This window comes from Rhinopithecus bieti, unplaced genomic scaffold (assembly GCF_001698545.2).
Source record: "Rhinopithecus bieti isolate Rb0 unplaced genomic scaffold, ASM169854v2 scaffold_13900, whole genome shotgun sequence".
NCBI classification, from domain to species: Eukaryota; Metazoa; Chordata; class Mammalia; order Primates; family Cercopithecidae; genus Rhinopithecus; species Rhinopithecus bieti.
Genome location: NW_016808376.1, coordinates 1,543,116 through 1,570,562, shown reverse-complemented (window position 1 = coordinate 1,570,562; position 27,447 = coordinate 1,543,116). Strand labels below are relative to the sequence as shown.

The 27,447-nt window shown below is 38.8% G+C and overlaps 1 long non-coding RNA gene across 2 annotated transcripts in view; it reads left to right on the top strand.

Moving 5' to 3' along the window:
• The first annotated feature begins 893 nt into the window (after nucleotides 1-893).
• Nucleotides 894-27,447, top strand: part of LOC108538524 (uncharacterized) — a 39,974-nt gene continuing 13,420 nt past the window's right edge. For both annotated transcript variants that reach the window (XR_001888100.1, XR_001888101.1), the window contains exons 1-2: nucleotides 894-994; nucleotides 9,444-9,589. This is a non-coding gene — a long non-coding RNA (uncharacterized LOC108538524). The remainder of the gene's footprint in view (nucleotides 995-9,443; nucleotides 9,590-27,447) is intronic.

Below are 27,447 nucleotides of genomic sequence, written 5' to 3'. Positions count from 1 at the left end.
TTACTGGTGCTCCAGCCTGCAAAATGGCCAACGATGCAGATGAGCTAGCTTGGGCTCCAAAAATTGCATGAGCCAATCCCATAATAAATCTCTTTTATCTCCTTATATATTCTGCTTGTTTTGTTTCTCTGGTGAGCCCAAACACAGACATGATGGCTCTGAAACCCACATACACATGATAAAGTAAATATGTTGGACAAATATGAAGAATGTACAACATTTCTCTGTGTCTATGCATTTATCTTTAAATCTGTTAAAAAGGCTACTGACTAAAGTAAAAAAAAATGTTGTGTAAATTATTCTTAGAGAAAGGATATATGCTCATAAGAGTACAAAGTTTGGGGGACTGGTAATTAGAAGCATACTGTTGTAAGATTTTTACATTTTTAATTAAGAAGCAGAATATTCTTTGAAGATAGAATGTGATAAGTTAAAGATCATATTATACTCTCTAGAGCAACCACTACAAAATAACAAGAAAGTCTTAATGGGAAAGTGGATAGAGGGATTTCCAGTTCTGTCTAAGTAGGGGTAGACTCATTCCAAGCTATTTCTCTCTGTTATAACTGAAAACCCATGGCCATACTACAGGAAACAAACACAGGAACATTGAAATGTGGACAGAAACAAATCAGCCTGGCTAGGAACTTCAAGACATTAGAAATAACACAATATGTACCACATGGTGCACTGGAAAAACCTGTAACCTAGAACCCCCAGCAGGTGATTGGAAATAAGTGTCAAAGCCCCAAGAAAACCTTGAGTCCTGGAGTGAAGGGACTGGTACAAGGTTGGTGTAGGAGAATAGAACATCAATTTGATGATATCATCTCCTGCACTGTGATGTTGTCAATGGAATCTAAGGAGAAGCTGAACTTCTCTTCTCTCCCAGGAGCAATGAGGTGCTACAAGTAACTCCTCCCTTGACCCTTCCTTGGTGTTGACTTGGTCCAGTGGAGAGCTGAGCTTTGGTCCCCACCTGGCAGCAGCAAATGTATGAGACAAATGTATATGTGTTGGTTACTTTTACTAATAGTTATAAGACTAAGAGTATATAATTAGCCAGGCCTGGTATGAGCACCTGTAGTCCCAGCTGCTTGGGAGGCTGAGGTAGGAGGATCGCTTGAGCCCAGGAGTTCAAGGCTGCAGTGAGCTATGAGTGTGACACAGTACTCCAGCCTGGGTGACAGAGTGAGACCCTATCTCTTAAAACAATATATATAGAGACAGCATATTATGTTATATATACACTCATGTCTCCGTTTTTAAAATTGAAGAGCCAGAACACATCCATGGATTAAAAAACTCAACATAATATGTCAATTCTATTCCAAACTTATGTACTGGTTTAACACAATTCCTGTCGTATTTCCAGCAAAGCTGTTTTTTAGATATAGGCAAGCTTATTTGACAAAAAAAAGTTAGATCTAATTAGAATTAGTTATTAGAATAATTAGATTAGTAATTAGAATAACTAATTAGAATAACTATAACAATTTTGGAAAAAGAAGAAAGTGAGAGGAATTGACCAGATGTCAAAACTTAATATATAGTTACATTAATCAAAACAATGTAGTACTATAGACCCATAGATCAATGAAATAGATAGAGAATCCATAAAGAGACTGACACAAATATGATCAATCAACTGACATTTGTCAAATATGCAAAAGCAATTCCACGGAAGGAGGACAATGTTTTCCAAAAATGGTACTGGAACAACTGGACATCCATGGGCCCAGAGGAAGGAAGCCTGGATCTAAGTTTTCCATCTTGCACAAAAATCAACTCACAATAGATTATAGTTTAATTGTAAAGCATTAAAAATATCAAACCTTTAGAAGAAAACATAGGAGAAAATCTTTGGGACCTAAGGTTTGGTAAAGAGTTCTTAAATATGACACCAAAACCCTGAGGCATAAATTAAATCAAATAACTACATGTTATCAAAAATAAAACTTTAGTTCCAGAACATATTGTGTTATGAGAATAAAAAGACTACAAACTACAGAATAGAATATTTGCTAACTGCATATCTGACAAATAACTTACACTTAAAATATGTAAAGAATTCTCAAAATGCAACAGTAAGATATTATTTAAAAGGCCCAATTAGAAAATAGGTGAAATGAGAATTTTACTAAAGAGGATATTTAAATGGAAATTCAGCACATGAAAACATTTTCAACATAATTGGCCATTAGATAAGACCACGTGCAAATTAAGACCACGATGAGGTATCACAATACAGCTATTGGAACAGGTAAAAAAAATTTTTTAAGTTACATTACCAAATGCTGGTAAACCTAAGAAAAATCTAATTTCTTATACATTGCTGGTGGGAATGTAAAATGGCTCAGCTACTTTGGAAAAGAGCAGGTTTTTAAAAAAATTAACTAAACATGTACTTTCCATGAAACCCAACAATTTTACTCCTAGGCATTTATTACAGAGAAATAAAACTTATGTCTATATAAAAGTTATATATTAGCCAAAAGCTAAAAACTGTCCAAAGACCTTCAAAGAGTGAATAGTTTAAACAATTGTGGTACACCCATACAATAGAATAGCACTCAAAATTTTTTTAAAGTTGGCTAGTAATAACACAAAATTTGAATGAATCGTAAGGAAATTATTCTGAATTTAAAAAGCGAATCCCAAAAGGTTATCTACTGAATGACTTAATTTATATATCATTCTTGAAAGGGCAAAATCATTGAGATGTAGGACACAGTAGTGATGGCCAGGGCTTGGAGATCTGGGGAAAAGGAGACAGGTCTGACTGGAAATAGGTAGCATGGAGGATCTTTGTGGTAATGGAGCAATTTCTCTACTGAATATGATGGGTTACATGAACATACGTGATAAAATTGCACAAGACTACATACACACACGTGTGCACACACAAAGTGCATGTAAAACTGGTAAGATCCAGATGAGGTCTGTGGATTGTACCAATGTTGACATTGTGGATTGGATATCATACTCTAGTTACATAAAGATATTCTCATTGGGAGGAGTGAGGTTACTGTTACGGGGAATCTATTTATTACTTTTGCAACTTCCCATGAATCTATAATTATTTCAAAATTTTTGGAAAGTCAAAAGAGGACATAAAGTAAAATATTAAAACAAACAATAAAACTTCAATTCATCTATGACAAGTGAGAAAAGAGAGAACACAGGAACAAATAGCAGATAGAACAAACTGAAACCAAACAAAATGGTAGACTTAAACACAAGCATGGCAATAACAGATGTATTACCAAGTTGCGACGTATTGTGGAATACTATCCAGCAACAGGAGGAGCAACATTTGATATCTCCAACAACAGCGACGGACGGATCTCAAAAGATTTGTGCTGTGTGAAAAAAATTAACTGCAAGATACACAGAGCACTGAGGCTACGATGTCCCTTATTTGAGGTCTGAATCCAGACCAAACAAATCTAGGGTAATACAAGTTAGAAAGTGGCTGCCTGGGGAAGGGTACATTTGGCTGGAAATGGGCAAAAGGGAGCGCTCTAGAATGATTGAAATAATCAGTGCTTTTGGGAGGTGTGTGGGTTACACAGGTGTACACTTTGGTCAAAACTTATCAAACTGTACTCTAAATATGAGCTTATTTCTATGGATACAAAATTATTCCTTAATTTTAAAATGTCTTTTCTTTCTTTTTTCTTTTTTTTTTTTTGAGATGGTGTCTCACTCTGTTGCCCAGACTGGAGTGCCATGGCGTGGTCTTGGCTCACTGCAACCTTTGCATCTCAGGTTCAAGCAATTCTCCTGCCTCAGCCACCCGAGTAGCTGGGACTACAGACACCCACCACCGTGCCTGGATAATTCTTTGTATTTTTAGTAGAGGTAGGGTTTCACTGTGTTACCAGGATGGTCTTGATCTCCTGACCTCGAGATCTGCCAGCCTCAACCTCCCAAAGTGTTGGGATTACAGGCGTGAGCCACTGCGCCTGTCCTCAATTTATTATTTTTTTGAGACAGAGTCTCCCTCTGTCTGCCAGGCTGGAGTGTAGTGGTCATCACGGCTCACTGTAGCCTCCAACTCCTGGGCTCAAAGCCTCCAACACCTGTGCATCCCAAGTAGCTAGGAGTACAGGTGTGCACCCATACCTGGCTAAATTTTTTTTTTTTTTTTTTTTTTAAACAGATGGGGTCTTGCTATGTTGCCTAGGTTGGACTCAAACTCCTGGCCTTAAGTCATGCTCCTGCTTTGGTCTCTCAACGTGCTGGGATTACAGGCATAAGCCACCATGCCCAGCCCCAACATTTTAAAGAAAAGATACAAAATGGAATCCCTAAACTGTATTTAACCAAAGGAATGGAGATTTTACGTTCATTTGGAGGAGGGGTATATGGAGAATGCTGACAAATTCTTCTCCATCAACTTACCAGGAAAAAATAACATAGAAGAGCGTCAGATCACTGCACTGAAAGCTTCAGTTAGATTTTAGGAAATATTTGACTCATCTACGAGAATAAAAATCTAGTTAAAAACATATATCTATGAAAATAAGCAAATATACTTTACACAAAACTTATAAATTTACACATATCTGGTGAAAGACATCCTCTCAGCTACCACCTTTTTATGCCTTGAGGTTTGTTTTCCATCATTTTAACAGTCGGGTCTGCACAATATTTTACACTGACCTAGTGTGAGCTGTTCTTTCACAGTGATCTTGATGGTAAACATTGGTTGCGATATTCCATTTCTCCCCTCCAATATGTTTTTATTGGACCTGATTTGGAAGGCTAGAAATAAGTTCAACCAAACACTAAAGTGGACATACTGTAATGTCACTGGCAGCATTGATAGAGATATTTCGAAAAAGTCTTGTTTTCTGAGAATGTTTAAAAATCAATCAAATGTGGCTGGGAGTAGTGGCTCATGCCTGTAATCCCAGCACTTTGGGAGGCCAAGGTGGGCAGATCACCTGAGATCAGGAGTTCGAGACCAGCATGGCCAACAGCTTGAAACTGGGAGGCGGAGGTTGCAATGAGCTGAGACTGTACCATTGCACTCCAGCCTGGGTGACAGAGCGAGACTCTGTCTCAGAAAAAAATTGAAATTAAAATAAAAAAAACATCAATTCCAGAGGCTGAGGCAGGAGACTTGCTAGAACCTGGGAAGCGGAGGTTGCAGTGAGTCAAGATCACGCTACTACTGTACTCCAGCCTGGGCAACAGAGGGAGACTCAGTCTTTAACAAAAAAAAAAAAAAAAAAAAAAAAAAATCAATTAAACGTGGAAAACAAAGTAGTCCCAGAAATGTCATTCTGCCTGACTCATATTACATCATAGAAGCAGTAACTATGTCAAGAAGCAGTTTAAATCAAGCTCAGAATAAAATATGCCTAAGATTTTAAAAAACAGAAATATGGCAATTTAGTTGTGTGTCACCATACTTCCACAGGTTTTGTCAAACCCTGGGCATTTTTAGGGTGTCAGCTTTCCATTTGTTGCTATCTTCTTTGTCTTGGGAATAAGAATCAGTGTTATACTCTTTTGTTAAATGTCTTTTTCCACATCATGGTCAGTTGTAGTAATTGCCCTTGGTCTATTAAAGCGAATAAATAACCAAGCATGCAAGTACATTTGTTGAACAGATGTGCATAATCCAGCAACAATGCTCTGCTGATGAATCTAAAATGAAAACACAGATCCTGCCTTCATGGAGATTAACGTCTTGCAGGAGTTTAGTACATGTTGACTGCAAGTGAGTAAATAAGAACTAGGTCGGCCAGGCGTGGTGGCTCACGCCTGTAATCCCAGCACTTTGGGAGGCCAAGGTGGGTGGATCACCTGAGGTCAGGAGTTTGAGACCAGCCTGGCCAACATGGTGAAACCTCATCTCTACTAAAAATACGAAAATTAGCCGGGCATAGTGGCAGGTGCCTGTAATCCCAGCTACTCGGGAGGCTGAGGCAGGAGAATCGCTTGAACCTAGGAGGTAGAGGTTTCAGTGAGCAGAGATTGCACCACTGCACTCCAGCCTGGGCGACAGAGCAAGAACCAGTCTCAAAGAACAAAAAACCAGGCTTACAAAGTGGGGAAGGATGAAAGAGAACTACCACTTACTGTGTATCTATAATCCCTGTGCCCTGTGCTAAAAAACCTTTCTGCATCATCCCATTTAATCTTCTAACTTCACCCTCATCTCCACCCTCCACCTCTAAGTAAAGGAGCTCAGGAAATTTAAATCAGCTGTTCAAAGGCACGCACACTACAAATAAAGCCACAATTCTACTAAATTAGGCTTCCACCTGATGATATTATAATTATTTTAATTATTTAGGGGTGACTACAAAAGTGGAGTAAAAGTCAAGTTACTTGAAATCCTATTGTTTTAATTATTCATATTTGTGTGTCAATAGCTCTTTATCGTCAAGATTTCCACTAGCAAAATACAAATGTCACTTCCTCCAGGAAGCCCTCCTGACATCTCACACAGGCACAAATCCTTTGATCATGTGCTCTACTCATGCCAAGTATCTTTCCCTTATGCGACTCACTCTTTGAATATTTTCTACCACTTTCTCTAGATTATAAGAATGGGTGTGGTGCAGGAAGTACACCGCCTAACCCAATAATTTTAATTATGAACAGCTGATTTAATAATTTTGAAAGGCTGATTTAAATTCTTGACTTTCTTTAATCACAAGTGAAGGCTGGAGATGAGGGTGGTGTTGAAGATTAAATGTGTGAGGATATATAAAGCCTTTAGCACAAGACACAGGGATTACAGACACATAGTAACCCAGTACATTCAAGCTTACTCTTGAGTGGATACTCAATAGTAAGCTTGGAATTATTCAATGAATAAATATTTTACGGGGCCCTCAGTGGAATAATAAAGTGTCATAGGCCCAAAGCTGATGGCAAATTGTGAGTAAAATCCTGTAAGGGGAATTATTTAACAGAGAAAGGGGTTCAGGAGATGAAAGACGCTTTCTTTTCATATTCAACGGAGCTGAATATTTGTGGATATTAATCTATGTTTACTTTTGCCATCGTGGAGACAAAAGCGACTTCATCTTGGATGGTAATCTACCATGTTAACCTCTGATGAGCGCCAGTCCCATGAATGCCTCCTGGTTCCTACTTTATTTACTGTCTCTAGGGTAAGAACATGGATCAGAGTAACCTTGATGTTATTGCATACATTGTAGACAATGACGCAGATAGCATTCTCACCTGTTCTGGAAGGTTGCCTTTTATTGTCTTGCTGGAGCACGTAAACCCTTTCCCTACCGTAGTTAAGCCCTGAGTGTGGGAAGGAACAGTGCAGAAATCTACCTGTCTTACAGCTACCCAAGACCATGCTTCTGCCTGTAAGTTGTCTTCATAAATCACCCAATAGCAACACACTAGATTTGTCTGCCTCCTTCTTTGGTTTCTCAGCTCCTTTAGCATTTGCTGGTTGCTTTGCATATATGAGCCTTTCACAAATAAGTCATATGTTTCTTATTTCCTTTCTCCCAAGTCAAGAGGTAACAGTGGTGTCAAACAGTTTCTCCATAGCTTGGAGGAGATAAGAAGCAGGACCCAATGCAGAAATTTACTCCAATACTTCCTGGATTTTGTTTCACAAAAAACCATTTGAGCCATGTAAGGTAGAGGAAGGAGACAAACAATTGAGCAAAGTATGAAGAAGAGAGACGCTGCCTCCTGTTCACATAGGGAGAGGTCTGTGGGTCTTAACCTGTGGGGCCTGGCAAACCTGACCTTGTTCCTTGAAAAGGCTGAAAAGAAGAATCACCATGAGATCCTCTAAAGAGAGGGAATCCCAGGACCCCCAGGTTCCCCAGAGAGTTCTAGTTCTCAGAAGAGCACACCTAGCTCCAAGGTTACATTGTAGGCATAGACAATGAAGGTGCTTTGTCAAGAGAACACTTGCTTTCTTAACAGCCCCCGTCCTCCAAAAGAAATGTTTCCCCTGGTATTCCCAGTGTTGCCACCTGCTCAGTAACAATGAAAACCTAGGAGTCATTCTGGATTCCCCCCTTCGGGTCAACAATGGCCACTCTCCAATCACCTGGAAAGTGGCCCTATCTTGTTGTCCTGTCCAATGCATTTCTGTTCCCTTTTGTCATCTTCACTGCTTCTGCCCTGGACAAACCACTCTCTATCTTCTCTACTGTCACTTGTTATCTTCTTCCATGCTGGCCTTCCTTCAGTCTTTTCTATGTAATAGATATGACTGGTTTTTTGTTCGTTTTGTTTAAGAGACAGGATCTTGCTCTGTCACCCAGGCTGGAGTACAGTCGCACAATCATAGCTCACTATAGCCTCAAACATCTGGACTCAAGCCATCCTCTCGACTCAGCCTCCTGAGATCCTCAAACATCTGGACTCAAGCCATCCTCTCGACTCAGCCTCCTGAGTAGCTGGGACCACAGGCACACACTCCCACATCCACTGATGTATTTTTATTTTTTATGGTGATGGGATCTCACTGTGTTGCCCAGGATGGTCTTGAACTCTTGGCCTCAAGTGATCCTCCCACCTCAGCCTCCTGAAGTAATAGGATTATAGGTGTTAGCCACTGTGTCCGGCCTATGTTATTGCTTAATTTAAATCAGGTCAAAGTCAGCCCCATTTTAAAACTTCTTCTCACTTCAATCCCCTGCCTGCTTCTCCACACTCACCCTGGGGTCTTGTCGCTCTCATCCTATTTTCTTCCCTGTTTTTCATTCGGGCTGCATCATGTTCTCTCCTCTCTGTCTGAGACGACTTGCCTTTCATCTCTCTCCTTACGCAGCATCCATCTCTAACTTAGCATCTTCAGAGAGCTTTTTTCTAGCTGTCCCAGGTAAGCCAGTCCCCGTTCCACTTGACAAGACACGAGTGTACCACATCTGCTGTTTACAGAGTTTCATGATGTGCCATTTGGGCCATCCGAACTAAAACTGAGAAAAGAGAAATTGAGTGACTCTCCTAAAGTTAACCAGTTATTTGGTGCCAGAAGTTAGATTCACTGTCTAGGAAAATTTGCAATCTAAAGTTCTATGTTATATGCTACTGGGTTCTAAAATGACTTGTTGAAAAAATAAAACATATGAATATCAGCCGAAAGCATGGTGAACTGGAAATCTCATCCATTTCCCCAAAAATGGGCTCCATATTGGCTTCCTAGAGCCTGACCTTTTATAGGGAGAGTCAGCCACAATAGTATCCAAGAAAAGATGTCCTTGGAAAATGGTATGTTATGTTGTCAGAGTCACATAAACTTTATGTAAAGTAAATAACAAAAGTAATGTATTCTTTCAAAAAAGACTTGAGTTTGTGGACTGAAATTCCAATCATTTCCTAATGCATTTTCTGGCAATATCTTATTCATTATTAGTCATTGGGATTCCCAAGTTACACCCATGCTATTATTCTTCATTTACCTCCCAAGTTTGTCCATATTTTGTCATTTTCAGATGTGTGACGTTAGACAGTTTCAATATGGGCATAAAGAGAAAAGTACATTTCTGACAAAGTTGAACAGAATAATGGATTGAAAAATTCTCTTATCCCAAAGCTGCAGAATCTTGTGCAGTTTGGTAAAGAAGTCCCGCATGGTCTGGTAAGTGGTGTGCAAGTGCTTTTTCGATGTTTTTTATTTCTCTAGAATCTTCTTTGAAGTGGTGCTTTAGGGATCATAAATAACTTCCACTGTCCCTGCAAAGGGCAGGATTAAGGCTCCATTATTAGCAGGAAATGAAGGCTTAGGCAGTTGCAGCAAATTATATGAGGCTTTGGGCAAGTGGCAGTGAAAATTACCTTGTCTGGTTTATAGTGTTTTTTCTTGGGCATGAAAATAATTGGGAATGGTTAAAAGAACCTAATAGTATGACAAAGTTTCTTTCTAGGGAACTAATTCAACTCTCAAGCCACATCATATTCTTAAAGAGCCTTTATTTCTGGTTACAATTCAATTCCTGCCTCAAGAGTCGACACAATGTTCCAGAAATCAATTTCATTATCATAATGCCTGCTCATTGTATAGTTGCAGTCGTAGACAAATGGCATATATTGGCAGTCTGGATACTTTCTGGTGTCATTTACACATCCTCGCTGCGTTCCACATGTCAACCCAACTCTCATTGAACAAAGCATTCATGATTTTTTCCCTTTATTTTTGTCTCCCTCTACTCCACTTGAGAAATAATCGGGGTAGCTGGGAGCATGTCCAGGCAAATTAGCTAATGTTGCAGTTAATTTCCAATCATAAAGTCGATAATTTTCCTTTTCATTCTGGTTGAAGTAATTCATGATGAACATGAATTCTCTCATGAGTCTTTTTTACAAGCCATGTTGCTGGTCGGTCCCTGTGTGAAGGGGGATGGTGGTGGTGGTGACGTCAGGATTCTAATGGTTGTAGAAAGTTACCTTTATGCTTCCTTAGTGCTCCAACAAACGTATGTTACTTGTCCATTGGATTGCGTCACTTCTTTGTCTACTTCTGATTTTTCTTTGACTAGGCAAGCACATCTTGGGACTTACTCCATGAATCACCAACATTTCTGCTCATTTTGCAGTGAACCTTATGATACTTATGAACTGAGGAATTCAATTGCTGATCAAGAAATTGCATCCGATTAATCATTCGTAGAAGGCCTTCCTATATAATCACTATTCTTTTCCGGGTGGAAGATAGCTCTCTTTTGCAGAACCCTTCTGCCCTATACAGACTCCTGTCTCTCCCATTATTGATTTTAAAAGTTTATACGGCTATAATTCACTATTGTCTTTGGTCAAAGGAAAAATAATATACTGTTACAATAATTGTTGAAAGGCACTTGTTAAAATTCATAAGTCATTCTTATTTTTTTTTAAGAAACAGTTTCTGCTCTGTGACCCAAGCTAGACTGCAGTGGCATGATCATAACTCACTGTAGCCTCAAACTCTCAGGCTCAAGTGCTTCTCCTACCCCAGCCTTCTGAGTAGCTAGGACTATAGGTATAGGCCACCTTGCCCAGTTAAGTGTTTTATGTTTTTGTAAAGATGGGGTCTTGCTATGTTGCCCAGGCTGGTCTGTGAACTCCTAGCCTCCAGTGATCCTCCCACCGTGGCCTCCCAAACATTGTGATTACAAGTGTGAACCACTGCATCCAGGCTCATTCTTAATTTTAAGAAGTGTTACATATGAAAATAGTGGTAGTTTATCTTAAGGTGATTCCTTAAAAAGTTATCAAGTACAATAAGTATCGAGTATATTTACTGACATCATTTTATTTACACTTGGGAGCTAGAACTAAAGATTTGTATTTTACACTATCATTTCTGTTGATTTGGGGCAGTGAATTAAATAGTTCAAAGGATGTCTTGATACTGAAAACATGCAAGGCAATCTCCTAAAAAAGCAACTAGAAGTTATAAAAGTTCTGTAAGGTGATGAAATTGCTTCAAGATAATAAGGCCAAATTAATACTTTATCTACATTAATAAAATAACCAGTAGGAAAATACAATGCAAAAATAACCAATCTGCAATAGAAAAACTAATTCCAGAATTAAGTGGAGCTAATTCTCCTTTTCTTTTCGCCGTTTGTTGATGGACAACTTTTCAAAGTTTGATGCACAGTTTGAGGTGATTTTGTTGACTATACTTCAAGTTCGAGGATCTTCATATTTACATCAGCCATACCGCACCAAGAAAAGTATTTTGACATTTTATTTGCTTGCAAGAGCTCTTACTGATTTGGGGCAAAATGGATGGGTTGCAGTAGGCAGAAACAGGCAACTGAAAATGATATAGTCTACAAAACTATGAGTCTTAAACATATGTTCATGCATATATTCAAAGCCAGTTTATTCTTGCAATTTCTTCTTTGTCTTGAGTGAATATATGATTTTTGTGCTGTTCTTTAGTTTTTTTTCTTGTAAATCAACTTCTGATGCACAATTCTTTGAAATATAAGACATATTGGAACAAATTTCCAAAGGGCCCTATGTGACATGCCAGAGCCATGGAGCCTGATTAGAAGTGGAGTTGGAATCATTTGTGACACTGGATATAATTTAAGATACCATGTTGTTCCTTAGGAGGAAGCCTTATTTATAACAGCAGTACCATGCTGCACAACAGATGCCAGTGGAAAGTGAAATGATGATGAAATTAATTTGACCTTTCTCAAGCCTGCAGAACATAAATCAGATATATTTAATAAAGATCAAGTTTGCAAGAAATAGCTTCAACTGCAGACGTGTAAATGCTTCAATGAAAGAAATGATGGCAACATTTTGTACAGTTCTGAATGTAGCTTAAATTAGACAAAAATGATGAAAAATGTAGTTCAGTAGTTCAGAGATGTGCAGCTTTTCTTCATTAAATGTATGTGGCATACTAAGAAATTTGGTCATTTCACTGCACTTTTCAGACCATTAAGCACAGTACAGGTATCAATCTGTTGTGTATCTAACAAAAACTTAATTTTTGATGCTTAACTAGGATAACTGCATTAAGTAGTTTTTGATATTTATTAGGGATGATTTTGTTATCAAACCCCCTTTAAAGTCTATGATCTAATCTCTCATAAGTTCCTGGGGGTTTGGAAATCTTTATATATAAAAAACGATTGAGCAATTCTTCCTCAAAATAAAAGCAAGATGATTGAAGTTTCTCTGACTAGGACAGAGGGCAAGAGTTTATTCTGAAGACAGAGATTTTTAAGATTAAAGTCAGGTTTGGCAGGAAGCCTGCTTTATTTTAATAAAAGAATGGACAGGGGCCAAATTCATTACTGTTGGAATACCTAGCAGCCCCTGAGCACATAAGTAAAAGTAGAAAGAGAACACATGCAGTTTAGTTTGCCAAGATCAGGATAGAAAGGAACTTCATTCATTCATTCCAATATCAATCCCTACTATGTGACAGGTTCCGGGAAAGTGAAATGAGTCAGAAGCAAATATTGCTTTCAGAGTGCTCTCATCAGATTGATTCCAACGATTTATTTGCATCCAATCTCTTTCAAATGGCTAAATGCTGTGATCATGGTTTGTATAAAATTCCAGGGAGCACAATACTGCCTCAGGAGTATCAAGAATAGCTGTTTTGGGGACCTGAGTGGAGTCTTCGAATACAGACAGGAATTCAAAAGGCTGAGCAGGGGAGAATGCATGTTTCAGGCCAAGGAAAAAGAATGTGCTAAAGGTGCAGAATGGAGGAATGTCGATGCCATGCAGTGGAGATCGAATTCTATCCCAAGTAATGAAGTTTTTTTTTAAAATGAATTAAGCCAGAATAGTAATAGGGCTATGATTACCTTACAGAAAGATAAGTCTGATTGGAATGGGATTCTCAAGATGGCATGGGGTGGGCAAGCGTGTGAGTCTTCGAATTGGGGAGGCTGTTGTAGGGAATCAGAAGGGTTAGAAGACTGTTGTAGGGAATAAGAAGGACTGAGGCATCTGGATTAGGACAGTGGCAATGGCAGTCAAGAGGGAAATACGGATTCAAGTGACATCCAGGTGATGTGATTAATAGGATTTGTCTCTTTATATCAGAAATCAAGACAGAATTAAATACCATTTATATTAAAATATTTGGGTTGGGGATGCCTGAAGGAAATCTATTACAATGTCCAGGAGGCTTTAGAGAAATAAAGGAATCGAAACCAGCCTGAGCAATATAGCAAGACCCTGTCTCTACAAAAAATACAAAAATTAGCCTGGTGTGGTGGCACATGCCTATAGTCCCAGCTACTCAGGAAGCTGAAGTGAGAGGGTCACCTGAGCTTGGGGAGGTCAAGGCTGCAGTAAGCCATGATTGCACCACTGCTTTCTAGCCTGGAAGACAGACTGAGACCCAGTCTCAAAAATAAAATAAAATAAAATGAAAAGAGAAGAGAAAAAAGAAAAGACAAAACTGATTGGAAAATATATGGTCCAGAGATACAATTTATAACTCATTGGCTGTATTAGTCTGTTCTCACACTGCTAATAAAGACATACCCAAGACTGGGTAATTTATAAAGGAAAGAGGTTTAATGGACTCACAGTTCCACATGGCTGGAGAGGCCTCACAATTGTGGTGGAAGGCAAAGGAGAAGCAAAAGCACGTCTTACACAGTGGCCAGCAAGAGAACTTGGGCAGGGGAACTCCCGTTTGTGAAACCATCAGCTCTCCTGAGACTTATTCTCTACCATGAGAACAGTATGAAGGAAACAGCTCCCATGATTCAATTATGTCCACCTGACCCCACCCTTGACACCTGGGGATTATTACAATTCAAGGTGAGTTTTTTTGTGGGGCCACAAAGCCAAATCATATTATTGGCATAATAACCTTGTTGAAGCCCACAGAGTAGATAAGGTGACCAAAAAATGGACACAGTACAGTAAAAGAGGAGTACAAAGAAGCCATAAGGAGCAACATAAAGATTTGGTTGGAGAGGCTGAGAAGTCTGGCTGCAAGGAAAGGTTAGCGTGGCAGTGAAAGAAGGAACTCACAGGACAGAACAAACTCACAGCGCACCTCCCTTGCATCAGGCACAGGCTAGGCGTTTTCAGAGCCTCTCATCATTATTCCCAGCCTTTGATATAATCTTCACAACATTATGCCCACTTTACAGATGATGAGAGTGAAACCCAGAGGGCCTAAGTAACTGCCCCAGCTCACGAAACTATTAAGTAGCAGAAGCTGGATTTAACCCAGATCATTTTGGTTTGAAAAGACTGTTGTTCTTTGGGAGTAAAATTAAATGCAGTATGGATGTTTGTGGGATGGGTGAAAAATGGTCCATCTTCTCTAATGGGGTGTAATTTTGTGGTAGGACATGTTGCCTGTTTTAAATACATTTTGTGATGCTCAAGTATGATTGTTATAGATGGAGATGCTCCTAAAATACTCTACTGTTTTCCCCTCTACCACACTCACATTTAGTCTTCAAAATTGGTCTTGAATTACGTGTCTTGGTATGGCCTAAATTACTTCTTTTGTAACTGTGCAGTGGCAAAATCCATGGGGCTATGAACATATTACTGGGAAATAAGAAGATGATTTTAAAGGATAGAGGAAGTTCCAACCATGAAGGACATTCCTAGGAGAGGAGGGAAGCAGCTAGTGACTTTGTTGACAAGGGAAAATGAGGGAATGTCAGAGTATAGTCCACCTGAACACTGCCCAAACTGTCACCCACCATCATGCAGAGGGCCTGGCCTTCCACTCCTCATTGAGTCAGTGAGTCTTCCAGGAAACTCCTAGGTACAAAGAGAGTAGCCTGCACAAATCTCTCTGCAGTCTCTTGCACAGCTCTTAGATCAGTCTCTAGTGAGGCAGCCATTCTCTCTAAATTTGTTTCTACCACTGGAAATTGGGGAGATAGAGAGGTCTTGCTCCCCACTGGAGTAATCCCCAGAATGTTGGGGAAACTAGAACAACTAACTAATAATCCAAATTAACCTGAATCCAGATTTCAAAACCTGTCAGCAGTGAACACCTTTTGGATATAGGGAACAACTCAAATAATTCTGGGTACATATGTTATATTAACTGTGACCTGAGAACTGTTTACTATGTGGTTCAGATTTCACCACAATATGTACACAGCCAAGTCACCACTTGGCTGGACCTTGGCTTCATAGCAGCTGGATCCTCCTCTGAAGCTGAGCAGTTTTGCTTCTAATACCATGTCCTCTTAACACTGTTGTGTATATCTTAGGTCCTTCAGGTTATAACAAGAAACTGGGTAGTTTACAAATCTAGATGACACCATTAAGATGATGGGGAAAGAGACTTTCCGATGCAGTTTACAACTAACACTTCTACGCTTCTGATTTTTAAATGTCCAAGTCCACATTCTAGTTTATGGGATAGGAGGTCACTATAAATCTTCCTCTTGAAGAGTTTGAGTTTGGTATTTTATTTGATAAAACATCACCTGAAAAGGCCTGTGCTACTTACTGGAGCTACTTCAAAAACAAACAAAATAAAAGTTAATTATTATTGTGATTTAACCCGATATTTGTCATAACCAATTGTCTTTGACAGTTTGTTCTGTTACATAAGTGCCACAAATAGCAGAGAAGCTAAAATGTTGGTGTCAACAATAATATGATCAATTTCTCAAACACTATATACTAAAACTCCATTATCCCAGGCATTATTAGCTGGAACTGTTGATGACAATGTCAAATATTGCACTTTTTAAAACATATAAAGTATGTGGTAACACTCCTATCCCTGTTCATTTTTCTTTCAATATCTTCATCATTTTGGAAGGATCATGCTTTGAACAAGCAGCAGATGTTAATATGGGAATATAGAACATCTCAATTTTCTCACTGCTAACTCAGCTTACTGAGCCAATTTCACAGTTCTCACATTCCTGAGTCCTAGGAGAAAATGCTAATTTAGATTGTTAAAATTGACATGGGTTAGGGTATAAAGGGTAATTAGCATAAAATCCCACACAAAGTGTTCTTAGCACCGTTAATCAACACCCACCTAGGCATACACATTTTTAGTCAGTGCTGATGTTTAATGGAGCTGAAGAATATCTAAAATATTCTCTTCTAGTTAAGTAATAAGAAATGCAGAGTTTGTCCTCGAATTGAGTGTGAGGGTTTTTAGGGAAAAAATACCTAACATGCAGTTCAAGCATAACTTGCATTTCACACTTAGGAATTATTTAAAGCATATGAAAGGATTCTCTTGAGGAATACGCCTCTTAAACACTTGTGTTTCTGACATAGTTATCTCCGCGCTGTGCTATACATGTGTTGTTATTGCTAAAGACGTTGATCTGTTTTCTTTTTCCTCCCTCGCCACTTGCAAAGACTGTTGCCTTTGGCAACATTATTCCCACTCTCAGTACAGGACCCAGTAGGTGTCAATGCTGCTTTCTTTCACCACCCCTAAACCCAGATAAGCCACGCAGGTCTAAATCTGCTCAAGACAGAGGTGTTCTTAGTATGTACTGTATTAAAACTTCTTTTTGTTTTTTCCTCTCCTTGCTAATGAACTAGAGGCAAGGCATCTGTCTTCTACTTAGATGAATGATTCAAAGTCAGTCAACTTTTTGTCTGCCCCTTAGTTTCCTCATTGGCAAAAGAGAAAAATGGCATAAATAACAAAGATGATAAGTATAACAAAAATAATGTTTAAATCACAGGGGCGTAAGGGTCATACATTCCTAGGAGCCCATCCATATATGTCTGTGGGGAGACCATCTTTGGAAAATCTATCTTGGAAGCCTTATGGAGGGAACAAGACTGAAAACATGTTATATTACCCCTGGAGGCCATTTATTCTGCATAAGAGAATGCTGCTTCGTATAAGACATGGGTTAGTCACTGGAGATAGAAGCTGAACAGAACAGTCTCAAGAGAGAGATTGTTTTAAAAAAAATCCATAACCACAAGATAAGTGTTGTAATAAATGCTGGTGCTATGAGAACATGCGGCAGGACACCTAATTAAAATAGGGAAAAGGAACTAAGGGGAAGGACGTGTAGGCTTTGCCTGGGTAAGGAGGAAAGAAAAGAGAATGTTCCTGATACAGCACGTTTGGGAAGAAAAAGCGGCATGGCAAATTCTAGAAGCAGAAATTTCAGTACAGTGGAGGCAGGCAGAATAAAGTGGAGGTGACCTGAGTTGAACCTGGGATGGTAGGCAAGAGCCAGGAGCTGAAGTGTCTTTTGCACCGTGGTAAGGAACTGCATGGATCTGAAAACCAACAAGAAGTCACTGAAGGGTAGGAAGTTTGGAAGAGCACATTATCTTTCCATTTTTGAAAGCACCACTTCAACAGCAGTGAGAGGACAGATTGGATCTCGGAGGAGACTCAAGGCAGGAGATCAATGGGAAGACTCTTACAGTGACCCCATGAGAAAAGCCTGCAGATGGAGGGAAAGACTGGGTTAGGATGGAGAATAGGAATTAGTCATAAGAATAGCTTGCATGTATGTTTTCCGTGTAGGGTCTTGTTACACATACAAAATTCTATAAATATAAGTATTATTTTATTATGTAAAAAATGAGGAAATGCAAGTTTAAAGAGAAGAGCAGCTCAAACTCAGGAGTTCCAAAAAGGCAAAAAGCTGGGATTTAAAGCCAGGAAGTTCTAAGAGCTCCAGAGCTCTGTCGTGGATCTGCTTTACAGATAAACTTAGGAGGAAGAGTTGACAGTGGTCTGTGATCTACCGGTAGAATTGGTAAAAGGTAAAGGAGAAGGAGGTCACCTGTGTTGTGAGGCAGTAAGGGAGGTTGTTCGCTTGGATACTGAATCCAAGAATAAATGCATGATTGGGGAAAGGCAGGAAAGAGGAGCAATTTGACCAGATTAGTGGACACCTTGAGTCTGAGGTGGCTGCAGGATATCAGAGTGGATGGGCAGCTGGTAGGGTGGATCTAAGTCTAGAGAAACGGAGTGGACTGGCCGCCTAGGCTTTCGGGTTAGCAGCCTATCAGTATATTTCTTGGGTGTGAAGTTGTAGAGAAAGAATCCATGGAGAAAGAGGATACAAGGCATGAGAAGGAGCAGTCATAGAGTTAGGAGCAAAATCGGGAGACTGTGTTGTCAGAAAAGCCAAGGAAATTGGTGCTTCATGACCAGGGGGCAAATAAAAACATCAAGCACTGCTGGGAGGTTAATAGGATATGGACTGAAAAGGAAGCTATTTCATTTTGTAACAAAAGGGCTTTCTCCTGAAGATTCAGGACTTGGTGAAAACATGGTACAGTGCCCATACGGAGGCCTTCAATGCCACTATTCTTCTAGAGATGATACAATGACATCATTCTATAGATTACACATGCAGACAAGGGGACTGCTACTGGGTGTATTATCTGTCCCCACCCCAGGATTGCATAATTTATAAAGGAAAGATGTTTAATGGACTCCCAGTTCCACGTGGCTGGGGAGGCCTCACAATCATGGTGGAAGGTGAAGGAAGACCAAAGGCATGTCTTACATGGTGGCAGGCAAGAGACCTTGTGCAGGGAAACTCCCAGTTATAAAACCATCAGATCCTGGGAAACTCATTGACTACCATGAGAACAGTATGGGAGAAACCACTCCCCATGATTCAATTATCTCCCATTGGGTCCCTCCCACAACACGTGAGAAATATGGGAGCTACAATTCAAGATGAGATTTGGGTGGGGACACAGCCAAATCATATCACTAGTCTATCTACTGCTTCTGTGCCTCTCATGTTCTCCTTATTTGTGCATCTGACTTGACTTAGAAAAACAAATTCCAGTGCCCTTGAACTTGAGCTTAAATAGTTGGTCAAGTCACGTCCTAAATCCTTTATGATTTACCAAAGTTGAACACTTAAGGTTAGAAATTTATTATAAAAGTGATGCCTCCTGTCCTATCCAACAGCATGCTTTTTTGAAAGGAGCAATTGTGACTGGAAGCTTTCTTTAACGCAGAACCCCTCCCAAGATTACTAATTTCATTTCTAGAAACCATGATAAGCTTTTGTTTTATAATTATACCATATTTAGAAATGGATATTAAGAAGGCTTTTTGCTTATTGTGTACCTTATATTTTTCACGTTTTCACACTGCTAATGTCTTGCTCTAAGATGGTCCATAGGGCAGAATCTGGAGGTGGAGGAAAGAAATAGTAAGGAAAAACCATGATTTATACAAAACACTACTGTGAAATAGTCTGATTTTTTTTTAATTTCTGATTTTAAAAAATTGATTATAAGACAAATAAAACTCTATAGCAGCCTTCATGTACTTGGCTCTCAATAACTAATAACTTATACAAAGTTCTGTGAGGTTCAGTAGTAATATTTACTTACTAACAGGAAATTATGCATTTGTATGACTTACTTCAGGTCACTTAAAATGTCAGTAGCATAGCCAGGAAGGAAATCAGAATGAATGTATTTCCAGCCACTGGAATTACAGTTTCTCTCAGTCTGAATCTTTCCATTTAACTCTGTTGCACAGAGGATTAACCATTTTACTTCTCTCAGAATAGGGAAGATAAGATTCGTCTTATTTCTGCTGTATTTGAAATTACACAACCAAATTCGGTTTCACAGAATATTATTGGGAAGGAAACCAACCCTATTTGCTATATAAGGAAGTCTCTCTGCTTGCAAATGTTCACAAGATGAATGTACAGACGAAAGACAAGCAATTTATTTTTATTAGATACTGAGAATGGCAATTTAAACTTCAGTGAATTTGCCCTTTGAAGAAAATGCAAAACATAGGTCAAATATCTTTAGAACTGTATCGACATAAATAAGTAAACTGTGATCAGACCAATTTTGAGTTATGGGACAAGTGTAGTAATCACACATTTCATCGTAATGTTGGTATTAGTGTGTGAAGTATATACGTGCCTATATACATATAAGATTCAGAAACTGCCTTTCAGTTTCCATTATTGATTGAATGAGCTATACCTGGAATACCATTACATTGCAGATCCGTCAGGCCTTAATGCTTCTAAATGGAGCATGAACAAGCTGAAACTCTAGATTTGGAACTATCCACCACACTATTTTATATCATAAGTGAATAAAAGCGACAGTTTTTTTTAAAGGGTAGAAAGAAAAAGAAATAAGTATCGTATTATTTTCGAGCTGGAAGGGAACTTAGATAAAACATAATCAAAATCCTCCATTTTACAGACAAGTCAAAGAGGTCCCCAAGTAGTGGTTTCCTGTATTTACCATTTACTGTTTACTACACACTGGGTACAATGTACACTGCTCAGGTGATGGGTGCACCAAAATCTCAGAAATCACCACATCAGCGTTCCCCCCAAACTATTGAAACAAATATTTAAAAAAGAAACAGATAGAAAAAAGATGACTTCCCAAGTAGCATTTTCCTGTATTTACCACTTACTATTTACTACACATTGGATACAGTGTGTGCTGCTCAGGTAGGTGATGGGTACGCCCAAATCTCAGAAATCACCACAAAAGCACTTTCCTATGCAATCAAACATCACCTGTTCCCCCTAAAACTCTGGAAACAAACAAAAAAATAATTAAAAGAGAAATTATAAAAGAAAGAAATAGACATCCTCAAATAGTGGTTTCCTATAAATATGATGATTCCTAAGTGTCACGGAAATTCTAATAAAGGAAAACAACTATGGAAAGTACACTGAACCGAAACAAATAATCAGTAAAGAAATATAGGGCAAATAAAGTAATGCGTTATTGAATGATGCTAAAAAAACAAAATATGCAGTTTTTCAAAATTCAGGAGTCCATTTCCGACTTGGAAACCTGAGAAGAAGAGAGATGTGAATGTGTGGTTGAGACAGTTTTGATAATACCACAATGAGATGCACAGCCTGAAGCACTGCTCTTTACTACTAATCAACTAGATATATCTTGTAACAGCTAACCTCAGAAGCTTTTTGCTATAATTATCATAAAGACTTTACAGTCTAATTTATTACAGCAGTATTTAAAACAACTTTTCGATTTCCATTTTAGACAGGATATATTTTAAAATATCTTCCGTTTTTCAAGTGCTTGGCAAAAAACTGTTAGTCTGCATCTCCATCCCATCCAAGTATCTCAATTACTTTATTCACTAAAGACCCTCTCCCTAAATATTATAACTACCAACGTGGGGAGGTGTGGACCCTGTGTAGAATTGAAAACCATCTGCTTGCTTTTCAACTTTGGCCTCCATCAAGGATAATAAACACATTCTTTAGAAGAAATTATCGTATTCTAGCTTTCCTTGTTGGAAAAAAAATGTTGCTGTATCCCTTACCTCATTTTATTTTATTTTTCTTTATAATTAATGTACTTAGAGTAAAACAAGTCCCCTCCCTCAATTTCTTTGTCTCCTCTTCCTTCTCTTCTTTCTCCTCTTTGCCTTCTCTTTCTCCTCTTCTCTTCCTCCTTCTAGTGGAAATCACAATCTCCATTTTCCAATAATTTTGAACAGCAGAAATAATTTTACATGGAAAAACACATGATAAAATTTTTATATTAACTTTCCTCTGATATTTGGATATTAACCTGACCTGGTGATATATGTACATTTATCTTATGATTTTAGCATCCATAGAACAAACACACTCCCTTCTACTGCTTAATTTCATAGTCCACTCTCATAGGATGCCCCCATTACTTCAGCTTGTATCTGCTAGAACCTTTCCTTGAAGTTGAATATGAGAATTTACCCAACCTACTGTGCAAAAATAGTCTCTGTCTTTATTTAATATCAAAAGAAAAATAATGAAAGGAAAAGAGAGGATTCTTACCAGAATTAAATTACTATCTATCTATTTAGGGTTTTGTTTTTTTTTTTTTGAGATGAAGTCTTGCTCTTGTCACCCAGGCTGGAGGGCAATGGCACAATCTTGGCTCACTGCAACCTCCGCCTCCTGGGTTCAGGCAATTCTCCTGTCTCAGCCTCCTGAATAGCTGGGATTACAGGCGCCTGCTCCAACGCCTGGCTAATATTTTGTATTTTTAGTAGAGACAGGGTTTCACAGGCTGGTCTTGAACTCCTGACCTCAGGTGATCACCTCGGCCTCCCAAGTGTAGGAATTACAGGCATGAGCCACAGCACCTGGCCTCATGTACCATCTTAAAAGAATGTGTGATGCATAGTAAGTACTAACTAAATATTAGCCATTTATCGTTTTCAGAGAGCAAAGATTTATATAGTGGTATATATATTGGATTTGTAAAACCAATCTCAGAGGCGTATATGGGCTAAACTACAACAAATGTGGGTAATCACTTAGGCTTACTTAGTTCCTCAGGGAAGAAACATTAGTAGACTGTGCAAACTTAGCCATGCACTGATTTGGCAATAACATTCCAATGATTATATAACCCTATATTTAGAAAAAAAAATACAACAACTTTTAACCTAGCAATTACACTTCCAGAAATGTGGCTCAGGGACATAATCATATTCATAAAGACATGGCTGCAGGGGTGGTCATTATGAGATTTTTTATAGTAGCAAAAATGTTGGAATGGCCAGCAATATGAAATACATTTAATAAACTATGGTAGAACTCTGCTAGAAAAATATTTAACAACATGGAAGTATCTTCACAAGTTTATTGTAAAATAGAAAAGCAAATTATAAAACTTTATGAATATAAGATATCAGGTTATTCTTCAGATGTCTCAATCTTTCTCCTACCTGACTTATACCACCTTATTCAATAGGTAGGTCACCTTCAGTCCTCATCTTACCTGATTTCATAGTAGCAACTGACACTATGAACTGTCTCTTGAGTATCACTTATTTATGTTGGTTGTCTAAACACATGTTCCTGTCCTTGTCTCCTACTATTCTGAGCACTCTTGCTTTTTATCTTTGTCAAGCTTTGCCTTCACTACCCACATAAAACGCTTGCATGCTCCCAGTCATAGTCCTGGGCTCTCTCATTTTCTGATTTCATTTCCCATCTTTCAGTGTTACCTTTTACATCATTGGTTTTCATTTCTATCTATATATACAGATGATATTTATATATAAACTTCATTTCAGACATTCTGTTTAAGCTTAGATCATATGTCCAACAATGCAGCTGTGGTACTTTGGTTATTTAAAAAGCAAATCAGCCGGGCGCGGTGGCTCAAGCCTGTAATCCCAGCACTTTGGGAGGCCGAGACGGGCGGATCACGAGGTCAGGAGATCGAGACCATCCTGGCTACCACGGTGAAACCCCGTCTCTACTAAAAATACAAAAAATTAGCCGGGCGAGGTGGCGGGCGCCTGTAGTCCCAGCTACTCGGGAGGCTGAGGCAGGAGAATGGCGTGAACCCGGGAGGCGGAGCTTGCAGTGAGCTGAGATCCGGCCACTGCACTCCAGCCTGGGCGACAGAGCGAGACTCCGCCTCAAAAAAAAAAAAAAAAAAAAAAAAGCAAATCAAACTCAAACTCAACACATCTAAAATGAGACACATTATTACTCCTGGAATCACCCACTTCAACCTGGTTGTGACCTGGTCCCCTTTCAAAGATTCCTAAATGGAACTGCTCTAAATGGAACTGCTATTTATTAACTTATGCAAGACACAATAATTGATGCTATTTTTAATATTACCCTTACCTCCAATAATAATGTAGCACAAGTCCTATCTATTTTCTCTTCTGACAATCTGTCCAGTGAGTCCATCTCTTCCTAGCATTGTTCTCTCCCTTGTCTAGGTAACCACAAATCTCACCTAAACTACAATCAGAGATTCTTAAATGTCCTCACAATTTCTGCTCCTCCTTATCTCCAACTCATTTGTACAGATGTCATTAAGTCAGTCCCTCCTTAATTACTACAGTGACTTTTTATTGCACTTAGCTAAAGACAAATTATTGATTTGTAGCGTACTAAGTGCAGTCCCGGTCCCATGTTCTTCCTCTTTCTTTTCCAGCTACTCTGGCCTTCTTTTACCCTCCTATATTCACCAATTCTACAGAACTTTTGAACAGGAGACAGTTATAATCCCCAGAGATGCAATACTAGAGCCATAATCTCAAAGGCTGAAATCCTGAAAGAACAAAATCCTGAAAATATAATTCTGGAAAGAATAATAAAAAAATTCTTTAAAATGTACTCATTTGTACTTGTGTAGGGGGATTTATTTGAGAAACATATAAAAACATGGGCCACTTTGCACAGTAGAATAGGTGATAATAACATACACAGTTTTTCATGTATAAGTACTCAGAGTATATGAGTATAACAGTTATGAACAGATTAACCATATCCATAAAGAAATAGGCCAAAAAGGAAAATGTATAAATACATGTCACTATGACTGGTAGTTGGGTGCATTCAGCTTTATAACTGCGGTCATCTAAAATACCATGAGGAACAACCCGCTTTTTGATGAGATCAATCAAAAAGCGTGATAGATCACCATCACATATGCAGTCATCCAAAAGCTGAGATCTTGAGAAATCTTATTTTCACAAATGCTGATGTACAAAAAGGACATCTCTTTATTTATTGAGGAAGTTTCAACATTTTTAGATACATGCACAAGGCTTATGCCCAAAGTAAATGTTGTAAGAATGCACTTTTATGGAGTCAGATTTGCAAAAAAATGCATAAAACAAATTAGAATGCACTAAAAGTCTCTACACAATTGATATCTCCAGTAATAGAAATGATGTGAACATGAAATACACAGGATAGGAAGATGGAATACACAGCAAAAATTAATGCTGACAATTAAAAATACTGTGAAAAAAACAAAAAAGAAAAGAAAAAAGGAAAATTTTACATATGAAGAAGCATATTACAGGGATTAAAACAGACTATGAATAATTGCACAGAGGTACTGACTGACGTGGATGATCATTAATAAGATTTTGAATTCTTGCATCTTGATGAATATCTCCTTTTTTGTAATTTTAGGGCATGGCTCTCCTCAGAGGATATGTTCACATCATTTTCTGTATGGCACAGCTCATTCTGAACTTCTGTAATTTGAGATACACAGACGTGAGCAATCAGTACTACATGTTACCATTTTTTCTGCCATGCTTTCATGCTGTTTGGGCACATGGAAATCCATTTTTCATGCCCTCACATAGAGGCCACAAATTTGGCAGAAACAGTAATGTCTTCTTATCCTGCCATGCACATAGTTATTTCTGAACCAGTCAGTAACTTTTCTGGCTTCTTCAGGTAAATTTGTCTCTAATTTACTAAAACTTCTGGAATTTCATCAGCTGAGAGAAATGCCAATGCAGGCAAATGACACATTTTTAAACTGAAGTTTTCATTGTTACTGTACAGTGTGGTCAATCTGCTCATCTGAATTTTCCATCAAATGCATTGGGTTAAATGGAAAAAGCAAACGTTATTGGTAACAGCTTGAAATTCAGTTCGTGAAGCCTTGATCTCACTTGATTCCAAATCTATCATTATGGCTTAGAGGTTCAATTAAAATCCATTTTTCTTCTGCAAAGTCCACCAAACCTTCAAATAAGCTTCTAAAAGTGCTTCACTTTTCCAGTCATTAATACATAAAGGAGGGGAGCTTTATAAGATTTTTTGATCCATTAGGATCATGAATTGTACATAGTTGAGAAGAAACAGTGGGGATAGTTTTGAAAGTACCAATACATTAGGCAAAGTGAAGCATATGCTAATTTTGTTTTTGTTTTTGTTTGGTTGTTATTGTTGTTGTTTTGGAGATGGAGTCTCGCTCTGTCACCCAGGCTGGAGTGCAATGGCATGATCTCTGCTCACTGCAGCCTTCGCCTCCCAGTTTCAAGTGATTCTCCTGCCTCAGCCTCCTGAGTAGCTGGGATTACAGGCATCGGCTACCATGCCCAGCTAATTTATTTTTGTATTTTTAGTAGAGACAGGGTTGCACCATGTTGTCCAGACTGGTCTCGAACTCCTAACCTCAGGTGATCTGCCCACCTCGGCCTCCCAAAGTGCTGTGATTATAGGCGTGAGTCACTGTGCCCAGCCAGCATGTGCTAGTTTTTTAACATTAGCTTTAGTGGTAAATACAAGAAGTTTATCTTCTTCGACAGTCAAATTCCTAATCAAGAAGAGTTCATCATTTAATGTGTTTTGCAATCCTGAAGAAACCTCAATATCAGTAAGTGTCTTTGGTTCAGAAGATCACTGAGTATATCTAATCGTTTCTATTCTCTGGGGCAGGTGTTTTTTGAAGGCAAGCATGGTGCCCTGTGTGGAGGGTCAGAAGTTGTATGTGATTCAATAATTTGGCAGGAGAGATATCTTATGTTTTTCACCTGCATTTTTTCCTCTTCCCATGGTCTTCAAAACACCCAAGGCACTTGTGTTTGGAGAGTGGTTACAATCTAGAAATTTTGTAAGCATATGCTGTCCATTTCAAGGCATGATTATTGCTAGATCATCACAATGAAGAGATTTTTTGTTTTCACAGCATCAGGCATAACTAACTTTTAAACTTTTATCTTTCACCATTAAGTAGCCTTGTACACTTAACTTATCACAGCCTTCTTACAGGAGACCAATTTCACAGATCTCTTCCATTGTGTTGTAAGAAATACAGTAAGAAAGAATGCTATTCCACTTCCCCAATACCAAGTCTGTATAGTCAGGTGTCTCCAGGAAGACAGAACCAATAAGCTGTTGAAGCGGCATTATTGTCTGGGATAAATAACTGAGGTTTAACTTCTCATACCAAGGAAATCGAGGACCCAGACATACAAGAAGTGAGTCTAAGAATGGAGGTTTGGCTGGGCGTGATGGCTCATGCTTGTAATCCCAGCACTTTGAGAGGCTGAGTCGGGTGGATCACAAGGTCAGGAGTTCGACACCGGCCTGGCTAACATACTGAAACCCCGTCTCTACTAAAAATACAAAAATTAGCTGGGGGTGGTGGCAGGCACCTGTAATCCCAGCTACTCAGGAGGCTGAGGCAGGAGAATCGCTTGAACCAGGGAGGTGGAGGCTGCAGTGGGCCGAGGTCATGCCACTGTATTCCAGCCCAGGCCACAGGGCAAGACTATGTCTCAAAAAA